This window comes from Cyprinodon variegatus, unplaced genomic scaffold, assembly GCF_000732505.1.
Source record: "Cyprinodon variegatus isolate N-32 unplaced genomic scaffold, C_variegatus-1.0 Scaffold411, whole genome shotgun sequence".
Lineage (NCBI taxonomy): Eukaryota > Metazoa > Chordata > Actinopteri > Cyprinodontiformes > Cyprinodontidae > Cyprinodon > Cyprinodon variegatus.
In genome coordinates, this window is record NW_015150864.1 from 483,251 (window position 1) to 491,488 (window position 8,238).

The following is an 8,238-nucleotide window of genomic DNA, read 5'->3' on the forward strand; positions in this document are numbered from 1 at the left end:
TGATGGCAGAAGAGATCACAGTCACAATAGACTGATAAAAAAATACTGAAGGACCTAAGCTTCCTTGAGAAGTACAGTCTGTTTTTTCCCTTCCTGCAGACGTCTTAACAGTTTCATCTCAAGTCTCATCTGTTGTCCAGGTATTCATACTCCACCACCAATTCCACTTCTTCTCCACTGATTTTGATATCATTTGACTAGTTTGAGTTTGGTCATGAATTGTGCCTGTTTCTGTCATAATGAGAGAAGAACGACTCTGAATCAGGGCAACCACGGAGACAGTTAGTTTAGTTAAGGAAAACTTTATTAAACAGAGAACAGAAAATTGAGTTTGGCAGGATCTTCCTGGTAAAGCCTAGGGACAGATTGGGTGATGGTGAACAACTGATCTGAGGTGGTGGGAAGGTGGAGGATGCTGAACTCACAGGGCTTGAGGTTGTTTTGAGCTTGGAAGGATTGTGTCCTGGGTCCAAGAGCAAACTGAGACTCTACCCTTTAGGTGATGGTTTGTAGGAGGGTGGACAGGCGGTGGGCTCCTGGAGGAGGGCTGCAGCAAACTGGCTTGGTTGGTTGCTAGGAGGGAAAAAACAGAGACACGGGATTAGATCTGGCTTGAATAGAAATCTAGGAGAAAGCTGGTCGGTCATATACCACGTTGGTAGTGAGAAAGAACTGACGCCCTCATCCTGGTCCCAGCTCCTTAAGTAGACTTCAAAATTAACAGAGATGAGCTGCACCTGCCCATCACACCCTGCAGAGAAGAGAGAGAGACAGACACCAGACCTGCAGTTTGACGGTTTCTTTTGTTTTTTGGGGGGGTTTGCTGGCATTCCCTATTCCCTGCTCATGTAGTCTGCTAGTTAATGTAACCAGAAGTACCTCGCCACTCTCCCAATCACCTTCGTTCCTCCCAGCTCTTACTTAGCCTATTTATACCTGCCTATCTCATTATTTCCCTGCCAGTATGTCATCTGCTTATTGCCCGTATGAGAATCATTCCAAGTTCCTGTGCTTGCTTTGCCCTCACTGGATATTTGTCCTCTTCTGACTCCGATCATATTCTGAGCTGTTTTAGCCTTTCTTCTTCTGTCTGGAATGAATTTTATTAAACCACCTCCCTTGATTTGGAGTGTGGACTGAAATGACGGAAGAAAAAACAACTCACATTCTGTCAAACAAATTAGTTATATTAAGAAAATCTAAAATTGGATAATAATTCCAAAATATTAAATCTAACTTTCATTTTGGAGAGATCGCTTATCAGTTGAGTCCTTTCAAAACTATATTTCTGCTCTTATAGGGAACACTTAAACAAACAAATCAGATGGCTAAGCTGTCCAACAGAGCATACATCTGCTAAATTAGATGATAATATGTTGAATTGGAGAAAATTAAAATAAATTTGAATTTGTGGAAGTTTGGCTTTTTATTACCTTATGTGTTCTCTGTTTAACTCTCCAAAAAATGCATGCTAGATTAGTTTTTAATAATAGTATGAAGGAAAGAGTTTCTTTATTTGTCATGTTCATGACCCTGAGTAAGAAAAAAGGCAGAATAAAAAAATAAATGAATAAATTCCTGGCAGCTATGAAGTATTCCCAAAACACATATGATTATAATTTATAATAGTTGAGTGTTTTAAAACATGCAGAACCCACTCAGGCTCACTAACACCACCGGCACTGTGTTCATGGTATCACTATTTACTACACAGGGCCACACATTTTACCCGATGAACTTTCTGGTCTGAAAGCGAAAAGCAAAGCAAACAAAAAAATAAATAAATAAAAATGGTACTGATGTTTACCCTCGTTGTTTGCTACTTAGTTCTACATCAACAACTTCAGAACATGGCAGAGCGAAAGATATTAACAGTATATAACACCTTTACCAATTTGTTATCAGTGTAAAGAATCACTCTGCATTTGTTTTTAAGTTTTATTCAAGTTGTAGTAGAGTGTGTTGATTTGATTAAATGTGTTCACCTTGCAGTTTAAGAATAAAAGTGAAGAAAATATGTCATGGAGTTAAAAAAATGTCATGTCAAATTAAAAGAAATGCCCAATTTAAATCTTTATAGTATAATCCAACCAGATCAACCCTAACTAAAATGATTTAAGAGATTATATATATATATATATATATATATGTATATATATATGTATATATATATGTGTGTGTGTGTGTGTGTGTGTGTGTATGAATCCCTAATGCTGTTACCTAAATCCTTGTCACTTTGCATTATATGCTCAGTGCAACTGTGTCTAATAACTCATTTTAGACAGGCTTAGTATAGAACTGCTTGCATTGTTTTTGTATTTATGGAGGTGGAAGATTTTCATTTTCCTATGGAATATTAAATATTTATTCTCTCCTGGACACAAGCATTATGTATTGGTCACATAAGACATCCAACTGTTCAGATAAAACCTGCAATGTTCCTTAGCATGTAGTGTATGTATATATTTTGATGCTTAGCCAACCTCAACTTAATCCTAGGGTTCATAAAAAAGACACATCAAAGGTTGATTTGAATGTTTTCCAGTTCAGAATATTCTAGTGTAGGTGGTGGTTTCTTCTGTCATGTATTTAATTGATAAAACTCTGCTTTTGATTTATCTCGCTCTCTGTTATTAAGATTTTTTTTTATTGGAATCCTCAAATTGTTTCATGTTTCAAATCAGATAAACTGGTACCCTTAAATGCACATTCCTTCACTTTTGTGATGACTGAGAACAATAAGTATATAGGAGTTTGCTGATGAACCCCACTGCATCAACTTCTCTACATATTTCAGTACAGTCAGAGATCCATGGACATAATCACTTCATTACATTATTGTGCCATAAACCTTATTATTTTTGCAATAACACTAACAAGACTTCAAAGTTATTGTAAAATTGCGCTGAACAGGGCACTATGTGTCATAGGTCTATTGTCATAGTTTATCTTTATACCCTGAGTTTCGGTGTGAACTTAATACTTTTAAAGATAGTCTTCAGTATCTTAATTTTCAGTTTTTTTGTGCAGCACTTCTTATATCAACATGGTAAGAGAGAGAAACTGCCTTTTTTGCAGCATTTGATAAAGGGTCCAGCAGATTCTGAAACAGCTTCTTCCCCACTGCCATCAGACAGCTGAACTGTTGAGAAAGCTCTTAATCATGTCACTTACCCCCAGAGGTGTCAAGTGACAAAGTATAAATACTTTGTTACTGTAATTAAGTACAATTTTTTGTTATCTATACTTTACTTCTGACTTCTACTCATTACATTTTCACACAAGTATCTGTACTTTCTATTCCTTACATAAAAAAAAACATTACTCCTTACTCTTAGCTTCGGTTTAATGTTTATAAATATCTATTTCACGTCATGGGCGCCATCCAATACAGATGATTGGTGCCATCCACATCTAGTGAAAACTAGTGTATTGGATGAATCATATAACGCTAACACTATTCGTCAGCTATTTGTCAAATTTGTGCTGACGCCAAAGAAAATCCTCAGAAGCAAGCAGGTGTTCTTCAAACTGCAAACGTGAATTGTCTATGCCATGCTGCAATGTCGGATTCAGAAAAAGATGTCGGAATGTCTGAAAGGTCAGACACAGGCGAGAGCGTATCAGGAGATGGAGACGGAGACCACCTCCCTCATCCATGGCCCTATCTCAAAGAATTTTTCGAAATAGTCAAAAAATTGAGCTTTCAATTCATATAGTGGCATCTGGCTGCTTTTTTTTTTAAAGGTTACTTTATACTTTTATACTTCAAGTAGATTTGGAGCACATACCTTTTCACTTTTACTTGAGTAAAGAGGTCAACTTGATACTTTAACTTTTACCAGAATGTTTTTAAACTGCAGCATCTATACTTCTACTTAAGTAACAAATGTGTGTACTTTTGACACCACTGCCCTAATTTAACCCATCACCTTGGGGAGCAGAGTGGAAGCAGTGGGATTCAAACTGGGTACTTGCATCCTTCTCAGAGAAAAAGCGCACAGCTCTAACTCACTAGGCCACAGGTGAACAGAATCTACTAATTAAAGAATATTATGACTTAAGAGTAAATAGTGTACCTTTCTATGTAGGTTAAAATATTTACAGCATCCAGGCAGTGCTGTTCCCTCACAGAATCCCTGCAGAGGCATTTCCATACAGACTAAGGACTACAAGTCCCAGGAAAACATTGGTCTACTTCCGTCATCTAACGGCGCCCGGTCATTCGGTGACGTAGCATACGCTCGCCGGGGAGAAGTTTGAAAATAAACGTGAAACTTTTTTCCCTTCTAAAAACCGATTTACGTGGATAATTATTTTTTAGTATTTTCTCACAAGTTCAATAGAACACAAACCAAGGAAGCCTTAACGAGTTAGAAGAGCGACAGCGGGCAGATAAAGCGAATTCTAAGGTGAGTAACACAGAAAACTGATGTTGCGCTGCTAGCTAAATCTGTTACATGAGGCAACGGACTGTCAACATGCCGCTGGTTAGCTCGGAGGCTCATTTAGGAGCTTATCTCTCCGGAACACAAACGAGAGATATTTATGCTGAAGACTCTCCGGGTTCAGCTGAAAACGACTCTCGTTAAATGGAGTTACCTGCCTTCCGAGCTCGGAAAATGAGGCAGCAACAGATACATTAACTGTCCTGCAGCAGACAGACCCACCTGTTGGTTTGGGGTTGAAACACTCAGGCTTAATTTGGTTTTTTAATCTTTCACGACCTTTGAGGGGTGCTTTAGAGATGAGGCCGCGACGATCCTCACGACAGCTAAGGGTAAGATTTAGGAGAAAATTAAAGCAAAAATTTTTTTTTTATTTAGACTCGTGCAGGAAATCTACCGTTTGGCCGGTTTTATTAAAAGGCAAAGCTAGAATTTAAGCTGTTGATTACATATGAAATAAACATTGAGCTTGATAAACTCCTAAATGCAGAAAATGCTTGTTAATTATGTTACATCTGCTACCTTAACATTAATGTAAATGTACATACATTTTTTTTGTTCATCTGTTCAGTTAAACTGAAATTGCATATGTTAAATGAAAAAAAAAAACTTGCAATAAATATTTAAGTAATTTTAAATAACATTCATTTTTTTAATAAAGATTTTTTTTTCACTTACCATAGTCTTATGTTGCAGCTCCTCAACATTTCATTTAGGTTCATAAACTTGTCCAGTAATGCCTTGAAGGGATTAAGCTGCTATAAGGTGACTGTTTTGNAAAAAAAAAAACTTGCAATAAATATTTAAGTAATTTTAAATAACATTCATTTTTTTAATAAAGATTTTTTTTTCACTTACCATAGTCTTATGTTGCAGCTCCTCAACATTTCATTTAGGTTCATAAACTTGTCCAGTAATGCCTTGAAGGGATTAAGCTGCTATAAGGTGACTGTTTTGCATTGTTTTCTCTTGGAATACAGTAACCTTTTAAAGGGCCACAGATACTAAGATGGCGGATAGAGCTATGGAAATTATCAAATAATTACAACATAATAAGTCTAGTTTTAATGATTTCCAATTTGTGTCTGATGTGTATTTAATTTATGGATGCATCTCGATAATTAGATAATGTTTAATTATTTTATTTTATGCTTTATATTATAGCTTAGTTTGAACGATTTTATTGAAATAATTAATGTATTTCTTGAAGTGTAGCTCCTTTGGCCCCCTTTCGCTACCAAGCTTTGTACATTAACATTTTATCTTAAATATTTTCTTCACTTTATTGATCTTTCTTAATTAACAATGACAACAAAACAAAAAACCGAGGTAAAATTCTCTTTCACAACTTATCGCTTGTAAAATCAATTCTAGTTGTGCCAAAATGTTGATTAACAAAAAGTAAAAAGTCCATTTGGCAGCAGCAGGGTGTTATTTTCAGCTCCACTGGTTTATCTGTAGACCCTTTCGATGTGCTCCACCTTTTATTTGGCCCTACTAGACTGTAGAAAATATATGTAAAGCAACACCTTCTAAAGATACACTGATCTGACACATGGATGAGATATTGAGTCTGATATTGACTAATTTGCTGGATCAGATATCAGTGATTGGATATTTTTAGAAATCTTATATTTATTCTCTTACTCCGTTTGTGTTTCATGGGTTGTGTACTAATGAACTATTATGATGTGTAATGTGTGATTCATCGCTTATTAACTCTTGCTAAAGATCGTTCCACATACAGGTCATGCAACGGGCCGGTTGTGAATGATGCCTTAACATCCTCTATCACATGTTGGGTTGTAAAAGAGGCCTGAGCATCCTCTATCACATGTTTTTTCTAAACATGTGTTCTTGAAACGAAGTTAATTGTAAAACAACCGCATGCTTTGTTTTAACATATGTGCGGAGGTTCAAAGTAAGATCATTTAGTTTCCCTTTCCCTTAGTACAACCTCGGCTTGTGTAATTAGGGACATCCATTGACTTTAATAAATAGCGAGGAGAAAGCTGAAGACCGGCAGAGTGGGTTGGAGATTGTAACTGCACAGTCTCTTCCTACTCTCCTCGAGAGTAAAACTAAACTAATTGTCTCTGTGCCTTTTTCTTTCCCTGTATGTATATATGATGTTTTAGGTGCATAGACCTGTCAGATCTATAATATTGGATATCGGGGATCCAATCCAGTACACTTTAAACTTTCTTTATTTTTGCTGCTTATGCGCATTTTATATGTTAATAAATGATATAAAGTACATTTATATCTATGTTAATTTGGTACCTTTATTTTATTTACAACATTTATGTCTCGGCTAAAGCCTTCACTCACATGGCAAGATATATAGTTATCCATTTAACAGTTGAAATGGATCGGTATCATATACCGGCCGTTACGCTCAAACCAGGTATCGAATCGGAAAAAACTGGAACAGTGCATCTATACCTTTTTCCACTTCTAGTTTTAGGACACTAATGTGAAATGTAAAGCTTCCTTTTTCTTTCTAGATTTAGATATTATAATTACACATTAGTTACTTGTTTTATACATTGGGGAATCTACTGCTTTTATTGTATTAATATCTGTTATAATATTAGTAAATATCCACTTGTTTTGTGGCCTAGTGGTTTAGGGCATAGGATTCAAAAACCTCTCCCACTGACTGCCACTCTGGGTCTTATCGGTAAGACCCTTAACCCCTGATTGCTCCCCGGGCGCCGTGAAGTGGCCCACTGCTCCCTAAAGGGGATGGGTTAAATGCAGAGTTAATTTCTCTATTGTGAGAAATTATTATTTTTATTTAGTATGCAGTGTTTGCCTATAAAGGCTGCACTTGTTAGTTTTATGAGCCAATGTCTGTTAAGATTTTAAACTTAGTTTGATTCCTTTTTTTTTCTTTCTAAGGGTTATAGTAGAAACAACCTCAGAACTATGATTCTTGATTCCATCTTAAAGATATTTTGTTTTTTAGTGACAATATAGAAAGACTTTTAGAGCTCAGGGTCATCATTGGGCAGAGTGTTAATAGTGAACTCACTAAATGGTTTGGATCTGGTACCAAAAAGGACAGAGACAGGCTCCAGCAGTCAGTCGGGTTTGCAGAAAGCATCAACAGTGCCAACCTGCCCTTCACCTTCAGGAAATTCGTTACCAGCCAGAAAAAGGACAGGAAACATCACTGCAAATCTGACCCTGGTCACAACCTATACCTCATGTAGCCGTTCCAGAGCACAGTATACCAAAACCAAAAGATTTATCAATAGTTTCTTCCCATCATTCTGACTCACATCGTCAGAAACAATTCTTGTGCAATAACTCCATCACTTTTCAGCCCCTGTTTACCACTTATTTCATGCATCATTTGCATTCTGCTCTTCATATTATCGGACTATTGTTTTTAATCTGTTTGATTAATAGTGTGTTTATTTATGTGTCCTCTGTTCTGTGGCCTGTGTTTATCGTGTTATTGTATTGCATAATTAAGCTCATCATGAGCATCGATCAATCCAAAGTTTAATTCCTGATATATGTTCACAGACCTGGAAAATACAGCTTATTAGTCTTAGAAAAGCTAAGAAATTGAATAATGACCCTATATTTTCTCTAAAACCTTGTAACTCTTCTCATATAAATGCTTGGGGACTGTCTCTAATAAGGAATTCTGTACAGTGACCAGCAGGGGGCCCCAATATCTCGCTACTTAAAGGAATAGTACACCCAAAACATGATTAGCCTTCATTTTCTACTCACCCCCATGCTGAACAACACTCTGGAGTACTTTTTTGATATC

General features: G+C 36.5%; 1 protein-coding gene across 2 annotated transcripts in view; it reads left to right on the forward strand.

Annotated features, from left to right (window-relative positions):
* Positions 1–4,238: 4,238 nt before the first annotated feature.
* The window catches only part of LOC107093182 (protein VPRBP-like), a 25,271-nt gene continuing 21,271 nt past the window's right edge, over positions 4,239–8,238 (forward strand). For both annotated transcript variants that reach the window (XM_015388050.1, XM_015388052.1), the window contains exon 1: positions 4,239–4,412. The gene's annotated coding sequence lies outside the window, so the exon portion shown is untranslated. The remainder of the gene's footprint in view (positions 4,413–8,238) is intronic.